The sequence below is a fragment of the Falco cherrug genome, chromosome 1 (assembly GCF_023634085.1).
Source record: "Falco cherrug isolate bFalChe1 chromosome 1, bFalChe1.pri, whole genome shotgun sequence".
Classification (NCBI taxonomy): domain Eukaryota; kingdom Metazoa; phylum Chordata; class Aves; order Falconiformes; family Falconidae; genus Falco; species Falco cherrug.
Genome location: NC_073697.1, coordinates 84,042,830 through 84,057,047, shown reverse-complemented (window position 1 = coordinate 84,057,047; position 14,218 = coordinate 84,042,830). Strand labels below are relative to the sequence as shown.

The 14,218-nt window shown below is 40.0% G+C and overlaps 1 protein-coding gene across 4 annotated transcripts in view; it reads left to right on the top strand.

Moving 5' to 3' along the window:
* TMEM132D (transmembrane protein 132D) overlaps positions 1 to 14,218 on the top strand; it is a 260,700-nt gene that overhangs the window by 220,710 nt on the left and 25,772 nt on the right. The window lies entirely within an intron of this gene.

Genomic DNA, 14,218 nt, shown 5'->3' with positions numbered 1-14,218 from the left:
AGGACAGAAGGAGGAGAAAGCATCTTGCAGTGCGGGCAAAGCAAAGTGGGAGAGGAGGAAGAACAAGGAAGAGCAAGCTCCTGTTTCTATTAAACTAGCTAACCAGAATGTGCAGAATCACATTCCGGTGAGGTTGTCACATGGGTTTTGCTCTCTCAGGGTTCAGAGGATCCAAATAGAAGGAAAAAGCAGATGTAGTCAGCATAGTTTGTTGAATTTCAAAGAAAATATTTTCCCATCAGCAAATGGGATTTTGTCTAGATTGAACGCTAACATAGAATATGGTTGTGTAGGTCTGAATTTTATAATGAGAAAATCTCTGCCTTGAGGGTTTGGTGAAGATTGAGTTAATGCCATGGTTTTCCACAATATAATGTGCTTTCTTTCACCAGCTGAACTGCCTTATTCCATCCCAAATAATTTTTATCTGTCTTGAAACAAACATTTAAGTCAGCAAATAAATGTTTTTATTTTCTGTGGTGTCTAAACATTTCTTTTTAATAGAAAATGATGAAATCATGTCCTGTCATTTCCACTCAGTTTCACTATTCCTGATAATAGATTTTTTCTGAACTTTTCACTTTAGGATGAAGCAACAGTGAAAAAGGAAATACTTTTTCTGATCTGTTCTAGTAATCAGGAGACAGGACAAACTCAGAAAAATGCACTATCAAAAAAAAAAAAAAAGTTGTAATAATAACTCCTGAATTCAGTCCCCGTGCTGTTGATGTTGGCTATAAAGGGAGCAGGAACAATTTTAATCCCTCTCTGGTATGAAGAGCAGACATGGCAAAGATGAGTTCTGAATGTAGAACTGGTATAACAATCCTGCATCTCCCAGGAATCATCTGAAACTCACCTAAAGCTGTTGAAGTTACTAGATTTGTCTCTTTCATATTTTGCCAATTCATAATTCTGATGTGAATATTGAGAAGTAATAAGGTTTTTGTGGAGCTGTTTTCCTTTTTGTAATCATCCATACTGAAAATCCCAGTGTGACTGCTGCAGTTACTGTTGACAACAGTTTCTTTATATTTATGAAAGACTATAAGCTTATGAGATACAATACTTCTCTGTAATGGAAAAAATCACATAATTCCTGAATTGAGACTTCCTAGGAATTCTACAGAAGATACCCAGAAATCTGTCTCTTTGTGTTTAATGGGAAAGAATATGTGTTCTTGTAGAGCCAGGGATGATAATCTCTTTCTGTAGGTGTTTCCATTCCTTTATTAAGAGGAATATTTCTATATCCATTAAAAGAATGAGGCAAAATCTGACGAATATCCAAACTGTGATGCCAAAGGAGATCTGAGTGAGCAGATTTAATCATTTGCTGAACTCAAAAGGAGCCAATTAATGCCCCTAATACGTTAAACAATTGCTAAGGTGCGACTTTGCGAGTGTTTAAAATTACCTGATACAGAGCTGCCATCCCTGTCTTTCTGCTGGCCATGAGTGCACATGAGTGAAAATGAATCAGTTTTTTTGGTGAATGAGCTGTCTGCCTGCTCAGCTCCTTGCTCCCTGAGTTCATTTCAGATGCCACCACTGGGAAAGTGACACTGGAGTGGGAATCAGTAGCTGGGGGTGAGAGGTGGCCAGGAGTGTTTCTTTCTGTTGTGTATTCTCTTAAATGACATGTGAAATTACAGCTTTGCGCAGTCATTCCCATGCTGTCACATCATTAGTCTGATCCCATCCATGTAAAAGGCTTATCCTGGCCCCTGTGCCTGTGTATCTTCCTGGTGAATATGCTCAGAAACTGTAGTGAAGAAGATCTTCCAAGTGCCTCACCTGTTTCCGAGCGTCAGATTTGTACAGCAAAAGATACCCATGTAGGAATGTCAAAATCACCTTACTGTTTTTAGTAATAGTAAGATCTTACTGTTTTCAGCTGCTTTCAAAACCCAACACTGAATCCCCGTATTGAGAAGCGCTCCATCAACTCAATGAAAAGAGGCTGGCTGATGTCTAGAAAAAACGTGCCAAGGAAGTAAGGAACAGACAAGCTGAATACAAAGGGAAATTAGTTTTTTCTGCCACTGGGCTAAGGCAGCAATATGTTACACATGTTATACATATAAGCACATGTTATACATATAAAGGAAAGGTAAATTTGGCTTGTATCATCCAATGGCACCTGCATGCAAAACATGGGCATGCATTAATGATTATAAATTGTGATTCTTTCTCTTAAGTTCCTCTAGCTTTAAGGCACTTCGTGTTCTTCAGTTCTAGTGGCTGTCTGCTGCTTTCTTTTAGAAGATGTGGTATTTATAGCTCTTTGTGCCTACTCTAAGCCATCCTCCAGATCATGACACAAAACTGTGTTGCTTTGTTACCACACAGTAAGAAGTTACGATAGGCCATATAAATTACTGTCTTATCAGCCCAATTTAAGATTTTTCTGGACATTTCAGATACAGCATAGCCACTACATTATTTTTTGCTTATCATTTGCAGGACTGCCCAGATACTGTGTTAGCTATGGAAGGGATTGGTCTTACTAAAATAAAAATACACGTGATGGTATTTTCAGCTGACTTAATATGCCTAGATCTCAGGACTGTATCAGTACTATATTGGTTAACATTAGCTGAAGATGAGGCTAGTGATCTGGTGTTAGTCAAGAAACTGCTGGTCAGATCTGAAATATCATGAGTATTAGCTGTGGGATACTTGGAGGACTCCTAGAGCTCTCAGAGGCAATTGGAAGAACAAAGGGCTTATTTAGGGCATACATATATGAAGGAGAAGGGAGTGTTAGGGAGGCTAAGAGGTCAAAAGGACATCATGATGCCAGACTGGTAATCATGTTGAGTTCTCTTTTCTTCATTGCTAATGAAGAAAGGAAGTGTGCTCTAGTGGTTAAACCTGGGCTGGGGTTTGGGGCATTACATATTCTAATAAGGTCTCAGTGTGCATACAGTGTGTGACACTTGATTTTCATTTCATTTGCCTCTGCCTTAATAAGATTGGGTAACAACTGGATAACCTATCGGATGGGTTTACAGATGCTGCATTGAAATATGCTGGTTATAGTGTGGGCTCTGGCATATGCTTTCAGCTGTGACATCGGTGTGCTGTTGTGATCTTTGGCATGTCATTTATTTGATCCGTCTCAGCGTAGACACGTACATAAGATGTATAATGGTTCTGAATTACCTTGACAGATAAAGAGCATTAACACTAAATCCTTGATAAACGCATTGAGGTCTTTACATAAAATGTACTATCCAAGCAACATCATTATGATTGTTAATAATAAACATAACCCTAATAGGGCAGAGCACAGACTTTTTAGGAAGCACTCCTGTTAAATTTAACTTAATCACAGCACATAAAAATTACCATCATGATAAAGTTTTAGTGGCTGAGTAAGGATTTAGAAATATTTCTAGATTTCTTATGTAACAGAGTGTGCAGGTCTGCTGACTGAAGATTTCTTCCCTTTCATTCACTGTCTGGACCATTTTGCATTAATTTCTAGGACCTTCTTGAGGCGAGCATGTAACCCTCTTTCCCTGAAGCTTTAAAGGCAAGAACTTCGTACATCAGGTCACAGGCTAAATGAATTGACTTAGGCAAGGTAAATTTCAGATCTTTGTGGCTGATCCACTGAAACAGGGTACTTTTCAAATTATTTTTCTATCCTGCTTTAGGCAGATAATCATGCTCACTGTTTACTAGACCAAGGATTAATTAATAAAGAGAGAAGAGACATAAACACAAATCTGGAGGGTGACCAGTTTTCTTTGGTACCATGCAGAGCGGAACTTGAATTTCTGAGTGCAGGACAGAGCAGTTCTGAATTCAGCAAGGAATCTTGCAGATCAGTGTCCTGCTGCTGCTGTAATGGTGAAATATCTGTATCCACAGAGCACGTTTTCATGTCTCTCTTCCCGTCCATGTATGTGCAGGAAAATGAACATAAAGACAAGGGATGGGAAGTGATGTGTCCACCTTTGGATAGACTCCTCTCTCCAGTGCTTGACTCTGTTAGCTGCCATTGTCACTAATGTTCAGCGACGTGGATATGCAGCCCACAAAAATCATCTTAACTCAGCCTTGTCTGTCACTCCTGTGGTTCTCCTGTAGTGGCTATCCAGCTGTTCCATACTGTCTGTTGCTGTTGCTTTTGCTTTTTTCCTGTGCTTCCTGTGTCTTAAATATTTTTCTCTTGTGTTTCTGCCCTTACTATACCCTTTGGGTTGCCAGTTTTTAGTCTTCTTATATCAGTCCCATTGCTAAATTTTTCTGACAGCTTTGAGAAAATAAAACGTCTAGTGGTATCCTAATGTCTTATGAACAGCATTGTTTGCATGTCTAGATGCTGCAGTCCCTTATTTAAGATTTGAAGAAGTGCTCAGCTTCCACTTAGGGAGCTATGTCGGCTTGGGCAGAGCAAATGTATCCTATGAAAGATCAATTCATCCTTTTCCAGAGATGTTTTTGGTGTGGCATAATCAAATTTTAAAAATTGCTATCCTTAAATACCTAAGAGTGAGTATGTTCCAAGGCAGATGTTTTTGCATTGTTTCATTCTGTCAAGTGCAACGTAGTCCTGGCTTGTGCTCTCAGCTCTTCTCTAGCTTTTCATGGTGACTTTTGGCTACCCATTTACTTGTTCTCTTTGCAGTTACTTATAAAATTGATTTAGTACTTCTGAAGGATTTCCAAGAGCTAAGAAAGTAAACAAGTAAAACACACCTGAAAAGTGCTTTGAGATCTCAGAATACAAGATGTTACCCACGTCCAGTTTATTAACAAAAATAATTACCTGTAGTAGTTCTCAGGCTTTACACGTGACAGGATCTCATCTATTGCCTTTTCTAAGACTGGCATGCGTGTTGTATTTGTTTGTAGGTGACACCAGTGCTATTGCTTTTCCCACATCAGCTACCCATAGAAATGCTGAACAGCTTTCCTGTTTCAGCTTTGTTTTGCAGCATCACCTTTTTTAACTGGTTATTGGATGAAAAGCCTGATTTCTGAAGCTATTTGGGCATTCAAATCCAATTAATTTAATTGGGAATTAGAAACCTAATCACCTACAAAACCTGGCCTTTACGGCTCTTCAATTTTAGTTGAAAGTGTAACTGTGTATTTAGAGCGGGTGGGTATTATAGAAAGCTGATGTTTTCTCCCAACTTCTATAATCTCTTCCATATAATAACTATTAAAAATAACCTGATCATTTGCAAGTAGGCAATTATTTTGCAGCTGTAAAGGATTTTTGTTTGAGTAAATTTAGGACATCTTCTTTAGACTTCAGGATTTGAGTGCCTTCAGCAATTTCTTTCAGCATTTGTGAGCCTGTGAAAAGCTGTTGTAGTCTTTGAGATTTTGTGCAGACCTGCAGCTGATATCAAAATGAAACCTGTGAACATGACGTTCCATTACATGCTCCATTTCATTCTACTAAAAAGCCAGACAGGGAGAAGTGAAACTTCAGTAATGAAGGAAAGTATCATTTGCCCTGGTGACTAAGCATCTAAAGGCACAATAGATGTGTACTAAAGTACGTTTAATGCATTGTCTGTAAGCATTACATTAATTGCACTCGACTGTCACTAAAAGAAAAAATCAGGGCCAGTCTCAGATACATGCATGCAATTTCTGCTAATGATTGGATCTCATTTCTGCCACTGAAAATCCAGAGGTAACCCAGTGTAGGTAATGGATTGCTCTACACTTTATTTGATGAAGAGAAAGTTTATTCCTTATTGGTTTGGGGTTTTTTTTCTGTGTCTAAGCACAGCTCCAACCATCGCTGGATGGTTTAGTTTGGCATCAGATTAATGGTGAAAGCAAAGATCAGCCAGAGCCAATTTTAGCTGTTTCAGTGCCATAGCCATGTCAGCCCATGTTTCCTTGAAAGTTCTTCACACATTTTGATGATGCCGAGCTGAGTTTCAAGCTTGTAACGAATCTTGAAAGCAACTGTTTCCCTAGGGCTGAGAATTTCATCACAAGGATTTCAAACAGGCCTGCAGACAGGATAAGAAGCAGCCCCTTTGGCAATACAGTTGTATATGTACTATACTAATTTTTCAAGACACCTTGGCAAGTAGTTCTCCGAATTCTGCCCTTTGTTCCCAGGTTAAGCAATGTGTGTGTCTAATCTCATCTCCTGCTGTCTCTCCTCTAAGTAGATTCAGCCAGGCTGCATGCATTGATACTTACTTCTTTGGAACTCATGCTGCTAGGAAAGCTGTACATAGGTACATGTAACCTCATCTTGTACTTTGTAGTATCCAGATCTGACAGTTATTTTCTGGTCTCCAGTAGGGCTAATTACCGATAAGAGTTGTCTTCATGGGCTGGTTGGTTGTTCGCTTGCAGTCAAGGCTCTCAGAAAACTTGAGTGCATAAAATAAGACACTGAATGTCATAAAGTGTGCCCAACACAGGAAAACGGTAGAAAAGATAGATCAGAAATTACTAGGGGACATGAATAAAGATGATCCCAGAAGCACATTAGCTGGGAGAGGACTTACCAGCACAGGAGACAAATTAATTGTGCTGCTGGAGGGGGGATCCACCATGGAAGGGTCTTGGTCTCTTTCCCACTCACTCATCAGCAAAAGATGAGTTATCTGCTTTACACACTGTCAAGAGTGAAATGATCAGCTGTTTACAGACTTGTAGGTTAAAAACAGTTATGTTTAATCATATGCCTTTGCCAGAGGTTGATACATTATGTCAAGACAATGTCAATCCTCTAGTGCCATAAGCTACCCCTTATTTTGCAATGGACATCCCCTGATTTGGTAGTAATTATCTTTGTCTGGTCTGTTTTTTCCTCTTTTTTTTTTAGTAAAAGGATCCAGTGGAGGATTAGGAAAAAAAAAAGATTGTAAGGCTGAGGTTTTCAATGTGTTTTAAGGTCACTGGTCATTGTCAAGTTTTACATTCCTTTCCAATTCTCCTTCCCATCCTTCCTTCTGGGTGAGGGGGAGTGAGCAAGCAGCTGCATGGTGCTTGGTTGCTGGCCAGGGTTAAACCATGACATGTGAACACCCCCAACTCAGTCAGAAGCTGACACTGCATTGACCCGTTAGCTGTAAGTGGAAAAGCCTCATATGTTTGCTTTCCTCTTGATAGCATGACAGGAGTGCAGGTAGGCCAGAGCCAGGGGACCAAAACTGACCTGAATATACCTCTGATGATACTTGGAGATACTCCCTCCTCATAAAAGAAGGAAAATAAGGAAAAAGCCTGCTGGAAATAGTCCAGTTCTGCCTGCACTGGTATCATTGTAAAACAGTGGCAGACTACTGAGAGTGGGTTTGTTATGAAGATATAAACTGGGATAAAATGAATGCCAGCTTCCTAGGGAACGGGGCACCACCGTGATCTCCCAGTCTTAAGTGTCTGTTCCACTAAACACTTATTTAGCTAGCCTAGGGCTTTTTGGGGGTTACATCAAGTCTTTCAGTTGTTAGAGTAATATTTTTTCCTTTCATGTGAAATGTAGTCTGAAATACAGAAAAAAGCAGTTGCTAACCAAACTCTCACCTAAATCCATTATAGCTTCTGAAGTCATTGGGACAGGGAGATAAAAGAATTGTAATGACCCCAATGTGTAAATATAGATGTAAAAGTTTTTTTGTAGGGATGGAGTTTAGAGGCCAGATATCGTGAAATCAAACATAAAGCTTTTTGGTAGAAATTGAATCAGTGTGTTATTATCATGGATTTTCATAAAAATAAATAATGCACATTCATTTTTCAGTTTGTAAATGTAAAGTAAAAACCTATGAGTTAGCCACTGAAATGATATTATAGACCCAAAAAAGAATAATAGAGCCAAAAAAGAATAATAGAGAAAACTGAGAAAGCAGAAGAGAGAGTTTTAATAAAATTGGCCATTGGCATAAATATAAATCATGAAAGGGAGACTGATTTCATGAAAGATACGAAAGTCAAAACCTCAAGGTGTTAAAAAAGATAATCTGCTCATCTGATAAAGAATCCCTGAGGCTACACAACTTTTAGCTGAAGCAGCCAGATTTACTTAAAGTAGATGAAATTTTTAATTCTATAAGGAATAACATTACAAGGGAACACGCTTCTGCAGTACACAGAGTCTATTAAGAAGCTGCGCAAAAGAGGAAGCAGCTTACATAGATCCATTTGAAAATTATCTTTGCTCAGAAATTTTGCCAGAAGATTTACAAATAGATATGGGAATGAGAAATTGTAATCCAGAGAGCCTAAATAGCAACATACACATGCTAGGCAGCTATGAGGATTTGGAAGAAAGCACTGCTGGTGAAATGAGTTGGCCAGGCTACTTCTGTGGATGGTGTTTTGTACATAAAAAGCAGGTAGGACATACATAGGTGCCGTGTGAGTGACATCTCCATCTAAGTGTCTGCTAATGTGGAAAGATTTATTTTAGCTTGTGAAAGCCTTTCAGGATTCACACATACCCATCTGTAAATGCAAAGAAATTATAATCTGCCTTGTCTGCACATGCCTGAGGGAGGAAGACTCAAAGATCCAGATGAAACTGTGCTAAGATCTCCTCTCAATATCTGCGGGTGAAAGAACAAGTCTTTTTTAGTACTGCTTTATGCAAAAAAAACATGGAAGCCAAGAGGCTTGAAGTGCAGCTTTGTCTCCAGCAGTCCTGTAGGCATGAATAACCAACTATACACTGAGATTTTGCAGCAATCATAGTTCTTTTGTAAATACCACATCTTTCATTTTCCTTCTCCCTCTGTTAAGTGGAGTCCTGCTTTTCAAACAAATAAAAAGGATCAGGGAGCCTCCTCTTAACTGCTGTATCTCAGCCCACTGAAATATGCGTATACATACACAGAGACTGGGTGAGACACAGCAGAGAAGAGCCCAGGGAGGCAACTATACATCTCCTGTAATTAGCTTTTCTCTTTCTATAACATGATTTTGCATGGTGAGGATCACCTCGGTGTCTGAAAAAAATTCTGAATAATCTTAGCAAGCCCCTCATAGCATCTTCCTGATGCAGACAACCCTTATTTGCCTGACCAAGACATAAGGAGTTAAATAACTCACCGAAAAATCTCGCAGTAAATAAATCTTGGAGAAGTTTAGAAGGCTTTGTGGAGGCCGCAGAATGCCATACCACACAAAGAAGTGCTCCCTCTTTCTCAGCCTTACTCTCCCTTAGAATGGATGAGTGGCAATCATCAGATACATGCAACTTTTTTCATAGGTGGTCTTGAAGTTGAGCACAGCTGAGTGATGGCATAGGTGGGCTTCCAGCAGGAAAAAGGAGGAGAGTGATGGGACACCAGTGGACTTCGCAACCTGCTGCTTGGAAGCCACAATGACAAGTGGACGATTATCAAGAGATACCAAATAAGCCCAGTCTCTGCTCTGTTATAAATAAAACAGGGTAAGTTTATGAGCAGTTGCAATTGCAGTACCAGGTTGAGCTCGTTGTCTCATGGTGAGTGTGAAGGATGAAACCACAGTGAGCTCCTGCCAGTTCACTGTGCCGAGAGCATGGCATTAATACAGGGAACTCTGCATATAGTTGACCTGTGCGGTTTGTTCATGTTGTCTAGAAACCGAGAGGAGACGGGGCAGCTGCCCAGCTGCTCCAGGTGTCTGCATGGTAGGCCAGGGTACGCTTATGTGGGGAACCTGCGAATCGGCACTAAAGGCTGAGTATGTCTGGCACTGCATTGACACTGAATACATGAGTGTTCCTGGGGTTTGGCCATGAGGTCTTTACAAAAGAAGAGCAAGTCTATCTGTGACATATCAGAGAAGATCTGACAGGCTGCACTGCTGTGTTACTTCCATTCCCTGTAAAGAAGTGAAACACCCATGTATCCACCTAACTCCTGAACTAGCAATTCCTGAAGAGCCTTGCTATAAAAACTTCTGCTCAACTTCCTGGGAATTTCTTAAGCTTAAGAAAAGAAGTCATCTTGGCATCCTGCTAAAAAGTAAGGAAAATGACTCTGTTCTTTCACGTAGGTGTATGTGAGGGACTCAGACCTCTACTATAGTTCACAAATGTGCGTACTCATTGCTGTACTAAAAAGCACCAGCCTCATGAAATGCACTTTCTTTGCCAGCTTTATTCCTCCCTCCTGAGCTGTACCTGCAAAAAGAAGTGCTGAAGATCAGCCGGTGTTGTGGCAGTACTTCTGGAGGCACTGCTTTTCAGAAAACAGCCTGCATCCCTTGGACAGATGTCTCTGCTCTGATTCTAAGCTTACTTAGGCATGAGTGAGTCAAGAACGAGGAGTCAGGGCCTGAGGCTTGTTGTAAAAATTGGTTGGTCTTAGGCTTGTGGCTGTGAATTTGTGTGATTTGTAGCAGAATGAGATATGGTCCAGGACTAAGGCTCCGTCACCTGTTTCGTTCAAATAAATAACAATAACTGAATGTAGAACTCTGCTAATTCCCCTTTCTGCTCCCCGATACCATATGTGCTGTTTTTGAGAGGAGGTCTTTTATTTTAGAAGGTTTATTTCTGCCAGCTCATATGTGAGTAACAGCAGCTACTCTTTCAGGGAGTAGTGAAGATGTAGCATGTCTCTAAGCACTGCATGAGTAAGTGACACTGCTGCTCGACAATTCTGTTATATATTTTCATAAAGGTTTCTTTGGAGGTGGGTATATCTGTCTTTAAAAGGAGGTGCAGATTTCTCCAGGGTACTGCAGAACGATGCAAATCCAGGTCTTCAAAAGTCCCTTTCTTATGCTTCTGAGTTTAAAACCTGTAATGAGCTAGACACAAGAGTAGTCACCCACCCTTTGTCTGTGGTGTAATCCTGACTCCCAGAGGGCGATTTTCAGCATGAACTAGCAGAATTTGATGTCCACATCTGATCATTTGGGGCCTCAGTTCCCAGGTCCTTCTAGTGTCCTTGAGAACCCCTGCATTGCTGTTCAAACCTGGAATATTTAGCTATCTAATTAGGCCATTTTTCCAATTACAAGGGCAGATCCAGATTAAAAGACTTCCTCATGGCTTCATCTGTTTCCTCTTCATGTCTTTGTAGCCTATATCCAGAATGCAGGCATGGAGCTGCTCTGCTTCTTCCAGCCTGGGCTGGGAGAGACAAGCTGCTGACTTGTACAGTTCTTCCATCAAGTGTCCAGGGTTCGTCATAGGCTTTTAATAGGAGTTAGCTGCAAGAGATCCAGCTACTGAGTACACAGACCCACATCTGCTCATTCCTGTAGCTTCCATACCCTGGTGTCTTAACATGAAATACAGCTGCACCAGGACTTCTGTATTAGTTTTGCAGTTATTATTAACATCACCAGTTCCTAAACACTGAGAACAAGCAAGACCCACCAACACAACAGGACAGTGTATATTCCGGTGGAGTCTCTTTCATAGTCTGGCTATTCTTTCTTGTTGATTGTTTGAAGATAGTTCAGGACTCACCTCAATTTAACAGTAAACAGATATATGGTACAAGTGCTTTTAAGTGTGGAAGGAGTGTGAAAGCATTTGGAAGAGCAAAGCAGTGCGACTCCCATCAGAGTCAATGGGGAACAAGCAGCTAAAATCTTACAAAATGCTTTCAGATTATCCTCCACCTTTGATTACCCATCCTCACTGAAATCAGCTTCTGAATGTTTGATTGAATGTGTTCCTCATGTCATTTCTTTGAAGGTGAAAGGAAGCTCAGGAGACATGTAGGCTCAGGTTAGCAGCAAAGATAACTCTTCACCGGAAGACCCAGTGGCACCTAGACTGCACTGCTGCGTAACCCTGTTAGCTGCAACAGGCCCAACAGGCTGCAAGCTAGAGCACAATTTGGCATTCTTTTTGTTGATGGTGAGAAAAGCCAATTTTTGTCTAATCTTACGCTGACCCTCAGCGTGTTTTAAAAGCTGTCTTTCCTTTGCTGACTGTTAGCCCCAAGCACATCATAGCCTAAATCCTATGCATCTGCCCTGTTGTCTTCTTCATTGTAAGAGCGATAGACACGAGACAGACATTCGCTGTTACCATGTTTATTACTGTCTCTTTTAGTACATTTGTATTAATATAGGATCTACATCTCCCAACAGCACCAAGTCTCAATGACCAGGAACTGCAGTTCTGTATCAGAGACTGTCCTGTGACAGTCTAAACAGCTGTGAATAAAACATTAATGAATGAACAAAGTGAGCAGAAAACAAACCTTTTATGGGAAGATATGAAATAGAAGCTGCATCTCTTCTGTCCTCACCTGGACTTTTATCCATTCCACGAGTGTGGATTTTGTTTCATTATTTTTTTTTTCTTTTTTCTAGAATATGTCTGTGAGAGGAGATAGTTTGCAGCCTGCCTTTCCGATTTATGCTAAGTATAGCAGGCTTTCATGGTCTGGTTGATTATTCTCAAACCTTAGAGTAAGACTTCCTTTCTAGCCCCAGATAGCATTTGCAGATAGCATTCTCCAGCACTTTGGGACCATGGGAAAGCTTCATAAACATTTCATTCTGGCACTTGCACAATGAGGATAATATCTATACTATATAGATACATATTTATATGAAAAAATGCACACATGGACACCGGCTTACATCATAAACACTGAGACTTCACTATGATGTGCTTTACAAAGTGTTATTGGTTGCAAAATGCTGAGACACTATTAGATAATAGGAAAAGTTCAAATATAAAATTTTCACCATCATCACCATTGTTGTTGTTATACTATTTTACGGAACAAAGAGAGACACAGAAATGAAACAGTTTTGATCCATAATAATTCAACTGGTCTTAAATCACATCTTTGTTGAGCTGTATGAGGAAAACAGGATGCCTTTGCTCCCATCTCTTTAATATGTTTTTCCTCGAATTTTCTTGATTTAATGAAATGCAATCAGCTGTCAGGCAATGGCTTGTCTTGTGGATCAGAATACCTCACAAAGTGATGTAAATTATCACAATTGTTGCTACAAATACAGGTGAGAATAATACATTTAGCATTTTATCACATCTCATAAGGAAAGAAGGAAGTATCAAGTAACATTTACTTTTTGTACTGCAAACTTACTTAATTGCATTCTAGCAACATAAATTACGTTGCTACAAAGACTTTAGTTCAGTCCAGGTCATCAGAAAGGGTGCTGAACACTGCAGTCTGCTTTCGTCTCCTGTCTTAGAAGTTCAGAAGAGCTTTAAGTGGTGTCTTTCATATGGGTCGCACTGTGTTCTCTGTTAGCGTGCAAAATATATTTTCCAGTACATCGGGACATGCTTTTGCTCTTGTGATCAATATTGAATCTGAGGAACAAAGATTAAATGCTCGTTTCCCTTTCTATGCTGAAAGCCAGCATTTCCTGTAGATAGTATGCATGGACAACAGACAGGAGAAGTTGCACATTACATACCTGAATATATGGCTTAAAAATCGCTGAAATTTTCAAACTGAGCTGAAATGAACAATTCATCCAGCTATGGACAGCGTTCCTGACAGTCATTTGTCTAAGCAGGTTTTTTAAATTACTGCAGATGCTAATCCTGCTGTCTTCCAGTCCTCATTGATCCCTGGAGTTTGAGAGTTTCTGATCCTCTCTACTTCAGATCCTTTTGTTCACTGCTGGCGCCAGGCCAGTCTTTCCCCATCCTATACTTAATTTTTTATATCAAACTTTATACTTTTCTCTTACCTTTCTTGAACTGCATCTGTTTGGTTTAGACCATTTTCTACACTATCAAGATGATTTTGAATTCTAATCCTGTTTTCCAAAGTACTTACAACTCCTCCCAGCTTGGCATCATCTGCAAATTTAATGAAACTAAATAAATGAAAATAAATGAAAGACTCCCATTGACTTCAAGGGGCATTAGAGTGAACCCAAACTGTCTTACATCTTTAAGAAGTGGTTCAGTTGAAATACACTTATTGCTTTACAAGCCATTTTTGTAAGGGAAAAAGACAGATGCATGCTGAATAATTCAGAGTCATCATTGCTGACTGAGAGAGATGTAACTAATTTGTCAAAATAATGACCTTTGTTCGCTGTAGGGAGCAAGTGGTTTTGGATTATTTCTGTCCCCAGAGAGATGCTGGATGGGCCTGGGTTCAGCTCAGCACTGCCGCAAGGGGCTTACTTAGAGATGTGAAAGGGAAGTTAAGCACTGGTAGCAGTGGTGTTTGCAGATGGTGGGAGGTGTGTTAGAATGATGATGATACTTTCCTTTAAGCCTGATGGAAACAGTGCTGCTACCCAGTCTGTGGAATACTTGGGAATGCCA